The 21,364-nt window shown below is 39.8% G+C and overlaps 1 protein-coding gene across 7 annotated transcripts in view; it reads left to right on the top strand.

The window, feature by feature from the left end:
• The window catches only part of TDRD15 (tudor domain containing 15), a 455,155-nt gene that overhangs the window by 203,298 nt on the left and 230,493 nt on the right, over positions 1-21,364 (top strand). For 6 of the 7 annotated variants that reach the window (XR_011504157.1, XR_011504166.1, XR_011504164.1 and 3 more), the window contains one exon: positions 12,774-12,871. The gene's annotated coding sequence lies outside the window, so the exon portion shown is untranslated. Of the gene's footprint in view, positions 1-12,773; positions 12,872-14,664; positions 18,892-21,364 lie in introns of those variants that run through there. The other variant, XR_011504159.1, reaches the window with a different exon arrangement.

The raw sequence follows: 21,364 nt of genomic DNA, 5'->3' as shown, positions 1-21,364 counted from the left end.
TCTCAACCTCAGTGCAGCTGGAACTGAACTCCTAATGTCGTTCACAAACTTGTGCCTACCCCTATCTCAGTAAACGACCCTCCTTCACCCATTTGCTCAAGCCAGAAATATGGGTATCATCACTGACCCTTTTTTCTCTATCATTTGTCACATCCAGTCAATCATTTAATCCTATTGCATCTATTGCCTAAATATGTCTCAAATCTAATATATTATGTCCATTTCCACTGTAATTTCCCAAGTCCAGGTGACCATCATTTGCCAACCAGATTACCATAGCAGCTGTCCTTCTAATTAACCTCCAAACTTTCAGGTTTCCTTCATCCAAACTGACTCTCACTGCTCGAGTCTGAGGGAAGCTTTAAAAATGCAAATCTGACATGTTATTCTCCTGCTCAGAAGACTCTCCTGCTCAGAAATTGCCCTTAGGATAAAATCTAAACAAATGGTTTATGTGCCTTTTCTTTGGGTGCCTCTTTTATACCTCTCTAGCCATATTTTTCACAGTTTCTCCCTCTTGCCCTTTATGCTTTGGCTGTTCTACACCCAATTCGGTTCCTCAGCTAAGCACTGTTCCTTCCCACATATTGTTTTCTTTACCTCTAAGGATATGCTGCTTCTGCCCCTTCCCCAGTGCATACGTTTTTGCCTGGCTCCTCCTCTGCTCTATCCCAGGTTAGATATAACTTCTGAGAAGCTTTCTCTGACCTTATAAAGACTGAATTTGGTGTTCTCCAATGTCCTCTATAACTCTCTCTACTCCCTAATCACAGCAAAGTGTTAGAATTGCTGCTTTCATGGCCTGTCTCCCTCACTATACTGATTAGAACATATCCATTAAAACTTGGATATCCATGGAATTCTTTCCTGCAAAACATTTGGGGCTCCATAGAATAATGGAGCCTGGCGCATAGGAGGTGTACTAAATACTTGTCTTTTGTTTATTTGAGAAGAAAACAGGTATTTCCAATGTTAAGTGTTTGCAACTAATCACATAGATTATTAGAGATATTCTTGAGTCTTTTGATTTCCATGTTTCCTTTTTTTTTGGTTGTTAAATTAATACTGTCTTGGTGGCAAGCAAGGGTTAATAGCTATTTAAGGACCTAGGGAAAGTACAAAAGAACATGTCTCTGTTCACAATGACATTAATTTATGAGGAAGGGTTGGAGGAGCAAGCCAATCAAATACTGGATGCCAAATTACCATATATCACACAATTTACGAGGCAGTCAAAAGTGTTATTAAATTAGAGACCAGAACAACCTTCTTAATTCATCCTTATGACAGTGATTGTAATGACTCTAAGAACCTGGTTTAACCTGAGTTCATTTTACGAAAGGTCTTTCATTTTTAAACATTACATTTATTGAATTTTAAAGAAAGCTTGCCTTAAAATGCATACAGTTAAAACATAATAAAAATGCCTCAATAATCAATCTACATTCAATACCTGAGGGATACAGTGGATTCCGTTTTTCAAAAATCTGGTGGTGTTGTATTTTTTTCTTTTTCTCTGTAAAACAGAATCATTAATCTTCAGATTTCACCAAAGTAGTCCTGCTATTTTTTTTTTTTTCCTGTTTTATGCTCTTATGCCCCGGCATCTTTCAGTAGATTCTAGTTTTTCTATTCTGATAACTCTGGCCAATAGTGGGCCCCTCCTTAATCCTTCTGCTTTGCAGGTGAAGCCAATGCTATACAATCCAAGAAGAGCCTTGGTCAAGGATGAGGGCTTGGTATTATCAGTGTTTTGGGTCTCACTGATCCCAGGCCTTATGGACTCATGTGAAAATCACAAGTACAGCATCACTTTTACCTCCATTGTTGGCTCCTAAGGGTCTGGGACACTGTTGGATGAAGTAAACTTGCATGGCTCCCTACTCCAACCTCCAGCCCCCAGCTCTAAGCACGAAGTGGTTGCTCAATAACTCTTATGGCATGAGTAAGGAAATACTTTTATTTTTTTTATTTCTTGACTTTTATGATCCACTAGTTTATGCTCTCAATTCAAGATGGACACAGATAAGAACAACCTATGGCACATTCTTTTCATTGGGGCTGTCCTGCCCAGGGCGTTGTCATATTTGGGTAGAGTCAGTAGGGCAGGATGCAGCTCTGCCAAAGCTCATTAAATGGCAGTGAGAACACCATCTTGGTGTGCTGTGTGCCCTGGCCTTAGTTCTCAGAGCAGTTGGCTCTCATAGTGGCATCCAGTCAACCAATGGTGGCAGAGTTTCTTCCACTGTGATGGGGTAGCTTTTTGTCTTCTGCAAAAGCTGGACACCCTGGAGAACAAAGTAGCTTACAGGATCTCAGATGAGCCTCTCTCCTAAAAGGGCACATTTCTAATGGCCCTCAAGTTGGGCCATGGGTCCTGAGGGGGCCTGGTACCAACTAGCTTAGATTGTGGCCATGTGATTGATAAGCGTTAAATAAACATAGAGAAACCAAGCATATGCCCAGTGCATAAGAAACACCTAATAATTGTCACTACCCTTTCCTACTGTTCTTTCACCCACTTCTGGATCCATGACACTTTGTTCCCTTGGAATGTCACTTGGCTTTTGGTTGGGGGGATGGGGAAAGCAGGGAACCAAGAAAGAGTCCAAAATTGTGATGTGTGAGCTGACCCTTGAAGACTGAATAAGAATTATTCATACAAACAAGATTATAAAGATGTTTTAGGTAGAAGCAGCTACTTAAACCAAGACAAAGAGATGAGAAATAACAAGAAGCGTATGGAGAATTCCATGGTAGTCAGTGTGAGGCAGGACTGGCTAGAATTGAGGGAAGAGAGTTAGGTCTAAATTATTGAGGACCTGGAAGGTGGTGCCAAAATCATGGACTTTGTTATTAAGTCAATGAGGAGACACTGGAGGGTTTAAGTGGTTGTGGGTAATATGGTCAGACCTTCATTTTTGAAATTTCACTCGCTCTGGCCACGATGTGGAGGATGAATTTGAAAGCGAGATTCTGAGGAGTTAGTTTAGGAAGCTGATGAAGAAAGGTTGTTAAGAGACTCTGAGGCCTGAACTAGAGCAATGGGATGGAGAGGAAGAGATGCTGCTTCCGCTCTGCCACAAGCTCTTCTGCTCTGTAATTTGGCATTTCTACTGAGGTGTTTGTGATTTCATTCCAGGATAGATTGACCTCTCTCTTTCTCAACAGTGATCAAAGCTTTTTGATGAAAAGTAAACGTTAATGGTAAAATTTCAGGAATCAATAGCGATTACAACAGCAGTTTCAGGAGAGGACAGGCCCTTTAGGGTCCCCAACATCATACTGTGTTGTTGGTTGCCCTGGTTATTAAGACCTTTCATGGCTCTGATCCAGGGTGACTTTCAGGGCTGATCTGTAGGTGCTCTGTCTCTCTGCTTCACCCCGTCCAGCGTGTCTGACATCTCCAGCTAGACTTACAGTACATAGAGAGGCACCAGGGAGCCACTAGAATTTAGTCTACTATCTTCCTTATGAGGAATAGATGCACACTGTTGTTCTCTGCTTTCACTAGGAGGAGTAAGGACACTTATAAAATTTGCTTGTTGTGTAGCCCCATGTTTAGAGTCATGTTAGATTCTTCCTAAAATTTTAGAATCTATGCCCAGCGATTTCTTCTTATACCCCAATGTGAAAATCTCTCCACAAATATCCCTGCTAATATCTAGCATATGCTTGAATATGTCCATCGACAAGGAACTCGTTATCTTTCATGGAAGAACTTTCTATATTAGAATAATGTCTCTACCTATATTGTTAAAAAAATCTCTCTCTTTGTACCTTCCATACATTGGATTTTATTCTATTTTCTGAACCTCCTAGAACATGACAGAACTGAAGATAATCACTGTCAATCTTCATGTCTTGCAGAGACTTCTCTTCTTGAAGGTGAGCATCCTCCATACCTGAGATTATTTCCCAAATTGTGTGGTTTCTCATCTCTATACAATTTTCGTCTTCCTTTGATATACTTCTTTTTAGTGTGGGCCCACAGCTGACTCTAGCTAGAGAAGTTAGCATTCTTCTACATAATTGGGTAAACCTAGTGGGGATTATCTGACGGTGATCTGAGAGCAAAACTCTGAGGGAAAGAAGCACAGGATAGGAATAGGGGCGGAGGCAGACAGGGAGGAGGAGTCAGCATTCAGGATTAGTCTCTTCCACTGCAGATGGGCTTCTGCAATGTAGCAGTCAGGGGAGAGAGCAGGCTTGTAGTTAATTGCAGGCTGCCATAATCCCAGCTTTGTAAGTTGTTTGATAAGAGGCACCCAAATATAAAACATAGAGGAAAGCTTCTGAGGGGTGTGACTTGGGTTATGACATCATCCCTGAGCCAATCATTGTGACTCAAGGGATGGGGGCATCACAGTAGATGACACCTGTGTTGTCTGACTTTCCTGTAGATGAGGAGAGGGAGGCATGGGAAGCATTGTGGTTTGGAGCTCTGACAGAGTGATCTGGAGTAGGGAAGAGGCAGTCCTCAAAAGGAAGGTAGCGTTGTTTCCAGGAGAAGGGGGAAATTATGCTGAGTAGTTAAAAATCAAGTGATGTCCCCTACAGAAATTGTTTGAGGAAGAAACAGAAGTGGAGAGAGTGAGTGAAGGGAGCGCAAAATAAACTTATCCTTAAGCATCACAATTTAGCAAAGTCGTTGGAAGAGCCTAGTTTCCAAATGCCAAAGATCTGTCCTTTCAAAACTTTTACTCTCTCCTTGAAGAATGGCATCCATGTGGCACTGGGGTATGTTTCCTGAACAGCTTGTGTAAAAGCAGGCCGCTGGGAGTCCAAGGCTCTGTCCAGGATTAGATAACAGGACATTCTGGCTCTGTCCACCGGCGCCCAGATGGTGCCCCCTCTCCCTCCTGTTATGGAACTGCAGAGTAGGGATCATGTTGACAAGCTACTGAGACGATTCCCAACACTGTCTTCTAGACAGAAGCTGGAGGAGATGCTGAAGATCTGGTCCTGGCTCTGGGACCCTGGATTTTTATCCACCTTGAAAAATTCTCCTTGATTTCAGTTCACCTTAATATACCTAGAGTTTGACCTTATAACTGAATGACCACTTCAAGGAAGTAAGCAAATATCTAATGTAATATTTTGAAAAGTTGTTTCAGCCTCTTTAAGCTTAACGCCTGCCTGTACTTTATCGTAATGATTTTCTCAATACCTCATCTCCCCAGAGCATTCGTGCATTGTAAGTACCTTCTGTTTGCTGCTTAAGCTATTTATTAATCACATTCTTTCCTATTCAGCCCTAACCAGGAGGAATGACAATTTCAGACATTTCTCAGTTACCTACTGTAAATTGGCCCAATTACTATATGATCTTATAGACTATTCCTTGGGGTGTTTCACCCACTCCAGTGCTGTAATTGGTTTGCTAAGAAGGAGAAGGGAAAAAAAAAAACCCTGCGTCTTAATGCTGTGCTATGGGTTTTGTTGGAGCCGAAGTTTTCTGTTAAATGGTTAAAGGAGTTTTAGGTGTATATCATTATTGCAGGAATCACGTTTAATGAACACATAAATGCTCACCACAATTTTAGTGAGAATATCCCATTTTCGACATTTATAAACCTAAAAATTGAGGCTCTTTGTCTTCCCACGCTGGGTAAGCTGTGGGATTGAAAATCTAAATTGGATGCAGTAACCATTCACTAAAGATTGGAAAATATTCCCCTCACAATCAGGGCACATGGGCATCATTTATTTTGTCTTTCTAGAAATTCCTCTAAGGCTGCTAGATGCCCAATATCCCTGCCTCTCCAACAAAAGGAGAAGCCATTTTTAAGCTTCATCACTTGGAGCATTGAGGGAACATAGTGCCCTTACAAGATGCTGGAGGCTGAGCTTCAGGGACATGTGGATGGAGGGCAGGAAGAAGAGTGTGGGTGTAAGCTTCATCAAGCAGATGAGTCCTTGGATTGTGTCCTGGGGTGGTCCTGACCACTGACTGTTCCAGGAATGAGGACACTGTGTCCCGTGGCTTTGGGACCTGGATTTTATATCGTTGGGCCATTTTTGGAAAAGAAAATTAGAAGTTGGAGATGGTACTATGTGAGAGAGTTAAGGTAGCTTTCCACTTGTCTCATTAATACTTCCAGCTTCCTTCCAAACTCAGTTCAGGTTTCATGCTGTCCAGAAAGTCATTTCTGAACTCTAGGCTGAATTAGTGACCCTGATCTAAGCTTTCAGCACCGTATGCCTCCTGGCACCTATGACATTGCATATAAATGATCTGCTTCCGTCTGATCTCCTTTCCAAGGCAGGGACTCTGTCTTATTATCCTGTGAGTTCCTGACACATGGCGCAGGACCTGGAAAGTGGGTACTTACTGCATGCCTGTGGAATCTGATGTGGGTTCAGGGCTTGGTATCCAGGGGAGCACTCTCAGCAGAACCGCAGTGAGGTTTTCATAGTCATAGACTACATGGGCTAGAGTGCAACTAATTTTTTTTCAGGTGATATTTTCCTTCTGGGTCTTTGATATGAAGTGCAACAAAGAAGAAGGAGTGCTGTTTTGGAACATAGGCCCAGCCTGCTGCACTAGGCTTGGGTGGGCAGCCATAGCACAAGCAGGAGTGTGTGCTGGGCTTATGGCAGCAGAAAGGTCTCCTGGATGGGGCAAAGGGAAGTCAGACTGGTAGCCGGGAGCTCAGACAAAGCCCTGCTCATCAACAATCAAAGAGCTGCTGCTCCTAGGTTTTGCTTGGGGACATTGAGAGCCTCCTTGTAATCTGCAGGAGCTTTGCTGCCTCCCCAGGTTATTTGGGGGCATCCCTTTATTCTTAATGTTGGAATAGGTCCCATGGAGAGACAGCTCATAGTCATTTCCTCCTTTATTAGATCATGTGGTCTTTTGGGCATTGCTATAAATGTGGAGGGATGGGTAACTAGTTGACCTTCTAAGGCTCCAATGCCAGGGTTAGAATGCCAAGTCTTTTCCTTAAAGTTGCCACTGTAATTGGCCTCATCTATTAAATGTACTGTATCATCCTTCACTACCATACATTTAATTATGCATTGTGGAAGAGTTTAGATAACTTTTACTTCTAAAAGCCTACTCCAAGTCTTCCAGCATTACTAATAGAAATCCCAAGGAATAAAGCCTATATTAAAATAGGAAATAAAAAATGCATAAACCTCACCAAGCCAGTGTGATAGAAATCGTGCCAAAAACATAAAAAAGCATATGCATAATATTTTATTAAACTTAAGAAACACACATAAATTCCTCTGTGGGATCCAAGTATATTAGTAATAGACATACCATAAAACTCAGTTACTCAACAGTCATAAAAGACAGCACAGACCAAGAAAATGCTGCCATTTTAAAGGAAACATTTCAAAACGAATGAAGAAAGACATTTACTATATAATTGCAACTGGGAAAATGACAATGATATAGTCAGTGGCCATGAGTCATTTCTGGGCAGCTCCAGATCTACTGGCAGCCAGAAGGTGCTGTGTTACTCAGGGTTTTCCAGAGAAACAGAGCCAATGAGATAGGTATATCTATATATCTCTATCTATCTGTCTATCTCTCTGTCTATCTATCTATCTATCTATTCATCCATCCATATACTTATCTATCTCATTGTGTGTGTATACATATAAAAATAAATAGTATACTATATATATAAAGATATATATATGTTGTGTGTGTGTGTGTATATATATATATATATATATATATTTAGAGAGAGAGATAGAGATATATAAGAAATGGCTCATATGATTATGGAGGCTGCAAAGTCCCAAGATCTGCAGTCAGCAAGCTGGAGATCCAGGAGAGTTGATGCTGTAAGTTCCAGTCCGAGTTTGAGTCCAAGTTTGAAGCCAGGAGACTGATGTACCTGCTTGAAGACAGTCAGGCAGAGAGAGAGAGAATTCTTTCTTTCTTAGCCTTTTTATTCTAGTCAAGCCTTCAACGGATTGGATGAGCCCAACACATTGAGGAGGGCAATCTGCTTTACTCAGTCTACCAATTCAAATGTTACTCTCATCCAGAAACACCTTCAACCTTCACAGACACAACTAGAAATAATGTTTAACCAAATATCTTGGCACCCTGTATCCCCATTAAGGTGACACATGAAATTAACCATCACAGGTACTGTGCCCTGGAGTGCTCCAGTACAGAAAGGACCATATGATTTTACAGGGTGGGTTTGTGGTGTCTGTACGATACCACAATATTAAAAAATTAGATTAGAACTTTTGGGGCTGAACATAAGGTATCCATGTGACATTCGTGGCTTAATTTATCAGTATGCAGTTTTCTTCTGTCCAATATTTTGCACTTAAGTAGTTCTTCTAGATGCTCAGATATGATTTGTATTAAAATGCATTTAAAAAGACAGATGAATTGATATTGGAAGAAGGAATTTGATTCTATTGTAGAATGTTGCTTTTTCCTAGGAAAAAGAGACTGAGTTAGCAAATGGAACCTGGATCCCTAAGAACCTCCTGATTCTCTGTTCCTGACCAACTCATAGAGTTACTGTGAGCCTTCCGTGCTACTGTACTTGTGTACAAATTTAGAATATGAGGAGCCAATTTAGTTGGATAGGTTTTGCAGGGAATAATTACTCTTTCTTTCATCATCTTCGTCTGCCGAGCCAGAGGTATTATGGCCTAGGCCTGAGGACTAACTTTGCAGGTTGGAGGATTGAGCTTAAAAAGCAAGAATTGTGTGAGGAGAGTGGTTCATTCCTTGTCTTATTCCACCAGAAATGCTTCTCAGAAGATGAGTCTAGATGGCTTAAGTGGCATAATGGCATTTGTATAACAAGACTCCACTAGGATAGAGTAAAGGAAGCCAGAAAATCAGCAATTTTATTCTCATGAAGCAGGGCATGTTTCTTAAACTTGGGTGCCCATAGCCCTGGGAATATTGCAAGATACAGAATAAACACGGTGTCTTCTTGAAGCACCAATTCTGTCTAATAATTTTTGGGGAAAATGATTTTATATTCAAACAGATGCTTCACTGAGTATAATACAAAATGAACAAAAATTTAAAAAATTGCAACATATGAGTTCAAAGAAGTTTTATGCTTATTGTCAGCTGTTGGGTGTTATAACCCCTTCCCTTGGAGTATGTGTATACCTTCTTCTTTAATTAAAAAGATTTAGTTGGAAAAGATTGAGAGTTCTGGCAAAGACCATTTGCAGGTAACAGACTCTTATCAAGTCTCTTACTTGGTTTCTAGACTCAAACGTTTTGTTGATTTTGCTGTCTGATCCTGAGCAGTACACCGGCCCTCTCTTTACCTGTACCTCATTTAGAAAGCTGAAATAAACTTTTGTTTGTCTAGACACTTCAGGCTGAACCAAATGATCTCTTGAACCTCTTTGAGCTCTTGGCGCTTTAATTTTCACTGGGCTTGAGAAGAGGGAAGAGCTCTTATGACATTTGAGGTAGGGTCCATTTTTCTACCCCATTCAACCTTTTCAATTGCCCTGCACCTCTAGATCACAGCCTCAGGGAACCATCTTTGGAACGCCCCAAAAGAAGCTGGAACTCACTGCTGGCACAGAGCATTTCTCTATCTCCCTTGTCATTATATGCACATTTCTCTCTCATTGGAAAAGAGTGATGGCAACCACCCAGCAGGTGACGAGCTCCAGTCAGCCTAGTGGGGGTAGCTGTGGAAGCATGCACCTTATTAAACATAACCTGTGACAGATTGAAGTGCTGTGAACACTAGCTAAATGGTTTGGCAAAGATACAAATCCTTTTGCCAAGCAAAGTCTAGAAACTACAAATCTCAAATCCTTTATAGAACAGCTTTATACTGAGGGCCTAGCTGATTTGGAGATTATAAAATGTATCACACCACTGACAGATTTTTCAGATATTTGCACAGAAAATGGATTCTTTTTAGGATTACAAGGCATCTTTGTTTTGGGAAAATCAAATGTGAGTGGAAATTTACTAAAATGTAAGAAAGACACATGTGGGTTGTTTAGGATAGTCTACTTGTGAATGCAGCTGGCAGTTTCCCACCCAGATGTAGAGCTGTAGGAGCCCCTGAAGGGTCAGCTCTGTAGGCTCCTGTTTCCAGAGTAGGATAAATGTAGGATATAGACTTTACATCCTGTAACTGTTATGGTGAGGTCTTTTATGCTAAGGTGGTGACTTGGAAGTCCCAGCTTTCCTCAAGAGATAAACATCCACCGCTTCTGTATTCTGGGCCAAGTCATTATATAGTGCTGGGCCCAACTCCAGCCATTGTCATTAGTGTCCCAGGGAGACCGCCTTTGCCTTAACTAAAAGCCTCTTCATTTATTCACTTGGTTATCCAATAAATACTTTTGAACACGTACCATGAGATCTGAAAACCTAATTCTTCCCTCTTACTCCTACAAGTAAATTTAACATACCTATTGGCATCTGTTGGTTTGAGAACCAGGGAATGTTCAGTTCTCTGACACCTTACTAGATATCACCCTATGACATCCTATGACATACTATTATAACACCCTACCACTTCCCCTATAATAGCACTTATCATACTATACTGTAGCTTCTTATTTAATTACCTGTCATCCATACTAGACTGGAAACTATGAGGGCAATGATTATGTCTCCTTTCTTCATTGCTGTATCCCTCAAGTTTATAAACATTTCTTGGTGCATAACAAGCACCCAGCAAATACTTATTGATTAAAACAATAAATACTTTATTGCCTTTGACCTTCTGATCAATTCTAGCAAAGATAAAGCAGAATTCTCCAATGATACTCATCCCATCTTCCTTGACTCCTCAATATTTTATAGATAGAGTGTAAATCAGAGGGCAAGGGTCAAGTTAGATCTACTGAGAATGTATGTTTGGCTACTACCCAGCATGAGATGTGATGTCAGGGAATTAATTTGACTTCAAATGACAGTGAGACAAAAAACAAATACAACTTATAAGTGTGCTGTTTTGAGACTCAGTAAATAACAGTCCAAAGGCTTTAATATTTTAATGAAATAATACCCTTCTCAAGAAAGTTAGAGTCATTGATCAAATTCTAGAGTAAAGCCAGACATTTTTTGCTATTTCTTTTTCACTTTCGCACTTTCATTCAGATGATAGTAGATTTGGTAGAATGAGAAGAAATACTAAACATACAAAACAATTTTGTTCTAATAAATTCTTACTTAGGCTTGTGGTTTATTCCAAAGTGAAATTGTATCATCATCATCCTGTGGAATATGGAACTGTATGGTCAAAACAACCAACTTTGCCTTTAGTAAATTCTTGTGGCCTGATGAAAATCTAAACAACGCAGTTTAGACCATTTTGTCTATACATACTGACTAGTTAGAAGCAAAATATATGGCACATACATTTTTATGAGCAATTTGCTGATAATTGTATTGTTTGAAAAATGTAGCTGAATTTGGGGAAATAATGAAAATTGTGGGACTTAAGGAAAAAAATGTTGAACCATTCTGCATTTGTCTAATGATTATGAAAATCCTTCCTCTTTTTTTCTATGCACAAGGCCTAATGAATCCAAGCTGAATAGATGATTGCTGCCTTTAAAGACTATTGTCTCAGTGGGAAACACACATATAAATCTGGAATTACAGTGCATTGTACTCTGAGAGAGTTTTGTGCAAAGTGTTGAGGGAACACAGAAGAGAGAACTGGACTTGTGTAAAAGCTGACATCTGAGCTAAGTCTTTGAAGCTGAGTGGGAAGTCTCCAGATAGAAAGGAAGGGACAGGATATTTTAAGCAGAAAGCAAAAAATATGCAGACTTGAAGTTATCAAAGAGCTTGGTGTACTGAGGGATGTCTAGGGGTGTGCTGCAGCTGGAGAGGAGTGGTGATCTCATGAAACTATTGAACAGTGAAATTTACAAGAGAGATGGAGGATGAGGTGAGAGAGGTGGTTTGCTCTGATCTGTGAAGGAACCTGAGTGCCAAGATCAGGAGTAAAGTGGGCAGATGATAAGAGCAAAGATAGCATTGGGAGAAGATCATGTGGAGATAGCAATATTAAGGAATCCCGGCAATTCTAATTTAGATAATAAGACCTTTTATATGCTAAAGTAATGTTTGTGAAGGACACCACGGACAGGACAAGTTATCCTAATTAGGGGTCAGAAAGGCTTTCTGGAGGGGTTAATACCTGAAGGATAAATAGGAAGAGCCAGGGAAAATGAGGGAAGAAACTATTCCAGGAAGAGGAGCCATTCTGTAGAAAGAGATGACTTAGGGAAGGGAAAAGGGAGGGCAGGGAAAGGAAGGAGAGGGAAAGAAAGGAATGAGAAGAGAAGGGAAGAGGAGGGAGGGGAAAAAAGGAGAGGGGGAGGGGAGAGGGGAAAGAAGGAGAGGAGAGGAGACACCCAGAACTGAGAGTAGTTGAGTATAGCAGTCGGAGGAGTTGGAGGAGATGACCTTTGAGATGAAAGCAATAGCTAGATCAAGCAGGTCCTTGTGAGCAATCTCAGGATGGGGGAACTTTTGAAACATTGAAAACGGAGGTGATGTGATCAGGTTGTAGTTAAGAAAGATGACCCCAAAGAGTTGATTGGAGAATCTGTGGGAAGCTGAGAGATCAATTAGTTAGCTGTTTCAGTAGTCTAGAAAAGAGGTGATTAGCTCTATAGAGAAGAAAGTGAAGATAGGAGTGAGCCCATAGAGAGCAAGAGGTGCCAATGTCAAAGGGCAGACAAGCTTCATGGGGTTGAAGATTGGATGTGGGAGGGGTCTCTGTAAGATAGTGTAGTGCTCAGAAGGCAATGTCTAAATTATTTTTTTATTTCAGAAGTGCAGTGGTTCTTGGCGATGATAAATTGCCCACGATGTGGAGATGGGGAAGAGAAATGGAAGAGAAGGTGCCCAAATGAGGAGGACATGGACTGAGTGAGTATATTATTGGAAGGCCATCCATCTTGGCCTGGGATAGCTCTAGATAGAAAAGAGAACTGTGGGTGAGCTGCTACAATCTTTATTGACTAAGACATAATATGGGAGTGGATAGATCATGATGAGGAGGAGCAGGAAATGGTCCTTAAATAAAATGACACCAGTCTAGAAGGAGCAGAGGGTTTTTACAAGAAAAGAGTGGAAAAATAGTCCAGAAATAGCACTGAGCAGCTAGTAGAGGATGTACAAGAATGATTTGTGTCAAATTAAGAGGGAGGCAGAAGTGATTCCTCAGAAAAAAGCCACGTTTTACATAAGACAAGAAAGTGAAAGTGGCTGTCATTGTAAATACTTAGACCATGTGGACCAGGATTGGGGTTCTGGAGAACACAGATTTAGTAAGGAAATGAAGAGTTGCAGACTGGGTAACTAAAGTTAATCTGGATGTGAGGCTTTTGGGTTTTGATGGTTATAAGGTTTCCAAACTGCTGGAGGACAGAGTTGCTCAAGCTTTTAGAGAAAATTAGCTATATACTTTTATTAAATGTGAAAATAAGGGACTACCAGTTCCCCTAAGTAGATTTTGTATATTTAGAGCTGGAGACATAGTTTTGTGGTGCAGCCGGTTGGCCGTATATCTGAACACACATCAGGGATGCGAACCCATAGGGCATCTCTGGAGGCCTGTGTCCTGGGAACAAGCTGTTGTTTGTATTGCTGACCCCTCAAATTGGTGTATAATGATGATATATCTAGATATGATGTTGCAGTAGCCAGGAAAACTTTCCGCACAAAGATTTTTACTCTAGATCTTTTTCAGAGACTTCCTCAGCAAAGATACATTTTCTCTTTTTATGCATTTAAAGGAATAAGCTCTAACCTTGAGGGAAGACAGAATGAAATATCTGGCAACATTTATCATAAATAATGAATGAAAAAACATTAAAAAATTAATTGGGAAAAATTATGTATCAGTGTAGTATTTGTGCAAATTGGCTCATGGGAGTTGTGGTAGGTTTGCCTCGCTGCTGAGCTGTCTGCATGAAATTCTCCTTCCATGGCACTCTCCAGGCTCTGCTTAGGTTCTCCTCCTCCCTTGCCAAGAGCTCCTTCTGTTTTCCTCCTCTGGTCCCTAAGTGAGTGTTCTTCAAACCTCAGCTCTCAAGCTTGAGAATGCTTTCAAAGGTTTGTCCTTCAGGCTTTTACTATTTATTTCCAAATCTGTATAGCCCATTCCTTTCTCTGACCCAGAATCCAGACTCTTACTACTAGAAGCAAACATATAGAACACCTTTCTTGGAAAGTACAATATCATCTCAGCAAACTCATTTGGAATCTCAACTCATTATCTTTCTTCCCAAACTCCCATTCTCTCTCAGGGGTGCCATTATTATCCTGGACATTCAGGCCCCAAATATTTCTGTATCTCATTTGTACTGTTCCTAGGTCACACTAGTTTTTTCTTAGCAATCCTTTTTCGATTTGCTCTTTTCACTCTTCCTCTTTTGATTCCACTGCCATATGACCAGTTTCTAATTCCTTTTCCTTACTCTCAAATCTATCCTGCTCACAAAGCCAATCTTTTTAAAGCACTGAGTTAATTTGTCCCTACTGCATTAAAAAATCCATGGAATACTCTCCCTATGCCTCTGTGATATCTCAATTTTACATTCTTTCTTTTTTTTTTTAAAGATTGGCACCTGAGCTAACAACTGTTGCCAATCTTTTTGTTTTTTCTGCTTTTCCTCCCCAAATATCCACAATACATAGTTTTGTATATTTTTTTTTAGTTGTGGATCCTTCTGGTTGTGGCATGCGGGACACCACCTCAACATGGCCTAATGAGCAGTGCCATGTCAGCGCCCAGTATCCGAACCAGGGAAACCCTGGGCTGCCGAAGCAGAGCACGTGAACTTAACCACTTGGCCACAGAGCCGGCCCCACAATTTTACATTCTAAGGCCCAGCTCGTACTCTGCCTCCTCTAGGAAGCAACAGTTTCCACCCAAAACTCCAGATCTCCATCTTGGCATCTGCTTCCAAAGAACCTAACCTGTGCAAGTTGGTGCTGGAAGTGGTCCACAAAAGCAAATGATAAGATGAGGTTTGGGATCACTAGCCACCAAGCTGCAATAAAGACCCAATCACTGGTGCACAGACAACCCGTGGCAGTATTCCACTTGTTAAACTTTCACTAGTGGTGAAATGATGATGGTGAACTGGTGGGAGGGAATGTACTAGCACGCAGGATGTAACAAGCTTTTGAGAGCAATGTATGAAATGAGTAAATAGTCCATATAGGGTGGTAGGATTGGGTAGCTATTGCTAAATGCCACTGATGCTTTACAGGAAAATAATGAACAGCTTCAGGTAATAGAAAGCCAGGTATGAAAGCCAGAAGGCACCTTTGGTTGCATACAAAGAAGGTCTCCTTTCAAAACCAAGAACTGAGCTAGGACTTAATAGTGATAGCGGCTGAATTTCAAGACTGTTAAATGCCCAACTGTGGCAGGTCTGCTTTGTTGAAGTCCACCTAGAACCAAGAATATTGCCTAAAGAGGTGGCTAAGTTCCTAGGAAGAAGGACCCTGTAATGCCATGGCATAAATGCACAGTAATGGTTTCCCCAGTCCTTCTCCAAAGAGAACTAAGGCCATTTATGTGGGTAAATATACTCTGGGGAAGGGGAATGCCAAGACATTCCAGGGACTGTTGGGCACAGAATTTGAGTTGATATTGATACTCAGAAAACCAAATTATATGGTCCTTTTGTTAGAGCAAGGGCTCATGGGGTCTTGTACAAGGTCTGGTGGTCATTGCCTCGTCCTCAAATATACGTTTGAGGGGCCAGCCTGGTGGCACAGTGGTTAAGTTCAGCACGTTCCACTTTGGTGGCCTGGGGTTCGCTGGTTTGGATCGTGGGTGCAGACCTACACATTGCTTCTCAAGCCATGCTGTGGCAGGCATCCCACATATAAAGTAGAGGAAGATGGGCACAGATGTTAGCTCAGGGCCAGTCTTCCTCAGCAAAAAAGAGGAGGAATGGCAGCAGATGTTAGTTCAGGGCTAACCTTCCTCAAAAAAACAAAAAATATATATACATTTGGGTTTGACATACTTGGCAGTTGGTACAACCACCATATTGGGTCATTAGTCTGTGGGGTCAAAGCTACCATACAGAAAACCTCTAACCTGCTCCTCACCCTTCTCCACCCCTGCAACCAAGATAGTGAATCAGAGCCAATATTGCATTCTAGAGGGGATGGTTGAGATTAGTGTCATATTTAAAGGACCTAAATGATACAAGTAGTGGTCTTCATCGTATTTCCATTTAATTCATGAGTCTAGTCTCTGCAAAAACTAGATGGAGCTTGGCAAAGCTTGACAAAGTCCTAGCCCCAATAACAACTGCCTTGCCAGATGTGTTTTCTTTGTTAGAGCAGATTAATATAGCAGCAGGTACATGGTACACAGCCATTGATTTGGTGACCAGCACTTTTCTATCACCATCACAAAGAAAGTTCAGAAAGAGCTCACATTCACATCATATGGAATGGATAATTGCATGCATTTATAATTTTGCTCCAGGGCTGTGCTAACTTTCCTGCTCTCTATCACAACATAGTCTGAGGAGCTCTAGACCAGTGCTGTCCAATGTAAATAAAATGTGAGCCACATAGAATTTAAATTTTCTAATAGCCATATTAAAAAAGTAAAAGGAAACAGGTAAGTTAATTTTAATATATATTTTATTTAACCCAAGGTTTCCAAATATTATAATTTTAACACATAATCAATATAAAAATCATTAGTGAGATTTTTTTACAGTTTTCTGTACTTCTGTTGTGTTTTATGCTTACGGCATATCTCAATTAGATGTTACAGTTTCATGTGATATACTTGATCTCATAAAATTTACAGTTGAAAATTTTCACTGTAGATTCAGATGCCCAGGTTGTTCCAAACGCACTTAAAAGTTGACCAAAAACTGAATCAACTACTGAAAAGAATAATTTTCCTTTAATACCTGTATCCACATTGACAAAACTGATTTATCTTTCTTGAAGAATTGATTTGACTTTGCAGCAAATGTCTGTCAGTTTCGAAACTACAACTGTGAAAATGAAGTAAATTAATTCTTTTGTCAATCCAATATTATTAAAATTGAATTCAAAGGGGTAGTACATAAGTTGAAAAACAACTCTAAATTATTAATATCAACAGGTGTTCTTCATATTTTTATTATGGTTTTTGCAATCAATTTACATAACACTGTCGATTACACTTAAAATTTCTATATTAATTCATGTTGGAAAACATGTAAAATCATTATTATTTATTTATATTACAAAAAGTTTCAATTTCAACATAAATTGCATGCACATGTAGCTAGGTCACAAATAAATGTTTCCTTTCCTCAGAGCTTCAAAGTTAGTTTATTCATATGCAGTGTGATATTAGTGAGAAAATGTAAATTGCATTGCCATTTTTTGTCTTTGATTATTGAATATTTGGCAAGGATTCCTTTTTTTCTCAAGGAGTTTATAGTTTATTGGAATTGGGGTTTATAGTTCAGGAAATCTTTGTACAACTCTTTCATGACTCAGCCCATGAGGATAATTAAGTTCATTGTTTTCTATTTTTTTCAAAAGTTTGATAAAATGGTGATGATTTTTGTACATATATATAGTATGGTTTTAACAGTTATACCAGGGGTGCTTTTCTTTACAATTTGCTTCAGAAAACTAACCACAAATATTTCCAATATGTATCATATAGTGGGATAAATCAGCAAGGGAAAAATCAATGTCTTGTTTTAAAATTCTGGAAGATCCAATTTGGACTTAACATAGTTGGAGCAATATCCATAGTCACAGAAGCTAATTTTTCATACCTATATAAAATTTTTCTTTGGCATATGTAAAACGTTTAAAATATCCATGCCATGAGTGTAATTTTTTAGGTTGCAAGTTGGTATTTTTTTATAAATTTGGAAGTCAGATTGAGACAAAATATACCAAAGTATTTATTGGGCCGTGTCTCCTAATATTGCATGGCTCATCTAACGCTAATGAAAAGTGCTTGCAGTGTTTCAAATTTTGAATCAATTTTTGATAACTGTCGGAAAAGCTTATTATTCTAGTGATAATTGGTTGCTTAATTAATGATCTTTCACTTTTTGTGAAATACCTTTTTTATATTTTTCTTAATATTTCATAATAAACTTTCTATAACTGTAATTTTTTACCATTTCTACAACTAAAAACCATTTTCTATTTTGTGTGAGAATCCAAGACATTTTATAGCTGGCCAACCTTATAAGCTCAGATCCTGTTAAGACTAACAAAATTTTTGTTGGATATTTAGTTCTGATTTCAGGTAACTAATTTTGTTTATTCCTTTTTTGCTGCTGTGAGGAATCTTCTTATCAATTTTACTGTATATCATTGGCTGAAAACGTCTCCCTATTGCTCACCTATTATCTTAAAATTTTTCTTACAGAATGAACAAGCAACTTTTTTGTTTTTCTTTGCTGTAGCAAATTGCAATTGCCATTTATCATGAAATTTATGTTGTACTTTCTTGCAGTCTCTTTTTTTCTTTACCTTTCCAGTTATAGTACTGGCTTTTGCATTTTCACTCAGTCTGCAGCAGTAATATGCCTTCATTTTGATTTTAAAAATTTATCCATATTTATTTCTTTAAACTAGAAAAATAGTTTAATTATATTACAATTAAAATCATAATAAACACTTTAATTACCAGTTACATTTATATAGGTATCACTGTAATGTGTACTGATTACAGAAAATATTCAAATGAACACAACATTACACTCATGCCTGGAGAGTCATTTGTACTTAATCAGTTTGTTGACATCCGCTAGATCCATGATGTGTTTCTGTGTAATACGAGGAATGATGCATGTCCCTGAAACATGCTGTGCAATATAACAATATTATATTACTCTATGCGATCTTTAACATGACATGTAATCCTACCAAAACAATAAAGTATGTTTAACAGAAAAAGTCCTTCACACTGTTTCAGTCTTTTAATTCAAAATGCATTAAAATGAAAAATTCAGTTTCTCAGTTGCACTAGCCACATTTCACATGGTCAATAGCTACATGTTGCTAGTGGCTACCATAAGCGACAACACAGATTTAGACCTTTTGGACGTCTTACAGACCATCATATTCATCCTTGATTTAAGTGACATTATGTTGATTGAACTGGATGAGAAAGAAGTAGCTAGCACAGTAGTAAGACACATGTTCCAGGGAGTGGGAGAGAAACCCTGCAAATATTCAGGGGGCTACCATATTCATAAAATTTTTTGGAGCCAAGTGGTCAGAGGCATGGCATGGCATCCTTCCAAAAGGAAAAGAAAAAATTATTATGTCTTGTACTTTCTGACTTGAAGAAGGGAGCACAATAACAATGCCTGGTGGTACTCTTCAGTTCTATTGACAGCATGTTCTGCACACAGAGCTATTACTCTGGCCCATATACTGAGTAATGCAAAAGTCTGCCAGCTTTGAGATGGCCCACCCAGAACAGGAAAAAGTTCTGCAGCCCTGCCATTTGGGTCATATGATCCAGTAGGCCCTATGGTGTTGGAGGTATTGGTGGGAAAAGATGCCATATGGGGTTTGTAACAATCTCCAGTGAGAGAATCACAACACAGGCTCGTGGGTTTCTGGAGTAAGGCCATGCAATCTTCAATGAAGAGTTGTATGCTTTAAAACAAGAAAAGCTCCCGGCTTAGTACTGGACCCTAGTAGAACCAGAATGCCTAACAATGGGATGCCAAGTGACCATGTGGCTGGAATTATCCATTATCAGCTGAGTGCTGACAGACCCACAGTTATAGGATGGGTAGACCCACACTCCATTGCAAGATGGAAGTGGTGTGTTTTAGGTTGCGCATGAGCAGGACCAGAGGGAACAAGCAAGTTCATGAGCAGGTTGCCCACACCCCCATGGCATCCACCACTGTTGCATTAATGGCCCTCCCTCAGCTCGTGCGTGTGGCTATATGGGGATCCCATACAAGCAGTTGGAGAGGGAACAAAAAGTCTGATCTCTGTTTACAAATGGGCGAACTCGTTATGTGGGTACAAGCCAAAATGGACAGAAGCTACATGATAGCCCCAATGCAGCCTTGAAAAACAGCAGTGAGACAAAATTCTCCTAGTTGTAGGAGTTTTGGATAATACACTTGGCCATCTATTTTGTATGAAAAAGAAATGGCCCTAAGGTTTAATATTATGGACTCATGGGAAGTGGTGAATGGAAACAGATTGAAAGATCAGGAACAAGGAAGTCTGGGTTAATGACAAGTGGATATATGAATGGGAGTTGTCATGATGTGTGAGTTGTCATGATGTGTGAAGATTTTTATAGTGTACATTAATGCCCAACAGAGAACATCCACCACAGAAGCAACACTAAACAAGCACATGGGCAAAATTACTCAGCCAGTTAATATTAGCCACCCTGTTGTCAACCAGACTGTCATCAGCCACCTCCATGTTGGCATGATGGACACATGAACGGAGTAGCTGCTGTGGCAAAGATGGAGGATACACACGGGTTCAACAGCATGAGTTCTGACTTACCAAGAGTGATCTATCTACAGCCACTGCCAACTGTCCAGCCTGCCAGCAACAGAGACCAATGCTGAACACTCAAATGAGTACCATTCCTTGAAAATGTCAAGTGGCCATTTGATGGCAATATGACAACATTGGGCCCCTTTCATCCAGAAGGCTAGAACTTCACTTTCACAAGAATAGGCACATATAACTTGCATAATACGCCCTTACTGCCTGCAGGGCTTCAGCCAGCACCACTATTCATGGGTTTTTGTAGACATAGATCCAACAATATGAATTCCAGTAGAGGGAGAGAGAGAGAAGAGATAAAGATTGAGAATGCTGCATTCCCAGAATTGAAAGGAGTTCAGATGCCTGGAGAACAGGAGAAAAAGTTAGCAAAGTGGAGTTGGGAGATGAAATTGGAGAGGTCATCAAGGAGTAGATTATGAAAAGCCTTTGTAAGCCATACTAAGAAGTTTGGGCCATATGGATCTGGGTAGTAAAGGAAGGGTTTTAAAAAGGCAAGTGACATAACCAAATTTGCCATGAACTCCTTATTATCTTGGAAATACTTCTTACCTTATTTGTTGAGAAGAGGAGGAATGTGAAGTTCTGGACTAAATTACAGTCTCACGTGAGCCAGGCTTCTGTCCTATTTATCACAGAAGAAAGCCCTCTCACGTTTATAATGAGACAATTGCCAAGATTATTTTTTTCCAAGTAACAAAAACATACAAATGGGGGGGTTGTTACCTGCTCATATTTGTAAAACCTAAGAACGGAATATAGAAATGCTCAAAGAGCATGTTTGAATATATTTCTCTGTAAAACATGACAGAAAGGAGTGATTATTTAAATTGGACAGGACTTTGCATTCCTGGCTCCTTG

The sequence above is a fragment of the Equus asinus genome, chromosome 6, assembly GCF_041296235.1.
Source record: "Equus asinus isolate D_3611 breed Donkey chromosome 6, EquAss-T2T_v2, whole genome shotgun sequence".
Classification (NCBI taxonomy): domain Eukaryota; kingdom Metazoa; phylum Chordata; class Mammalia; order Perissodactyla; family Equidae; genus Equus; species Equus asinus.
The sequence above is the reverse complement of the archived record's forward strand: the minus strand, read 5'-3'. Positions and strand labels throughout refer to the sequence as shown.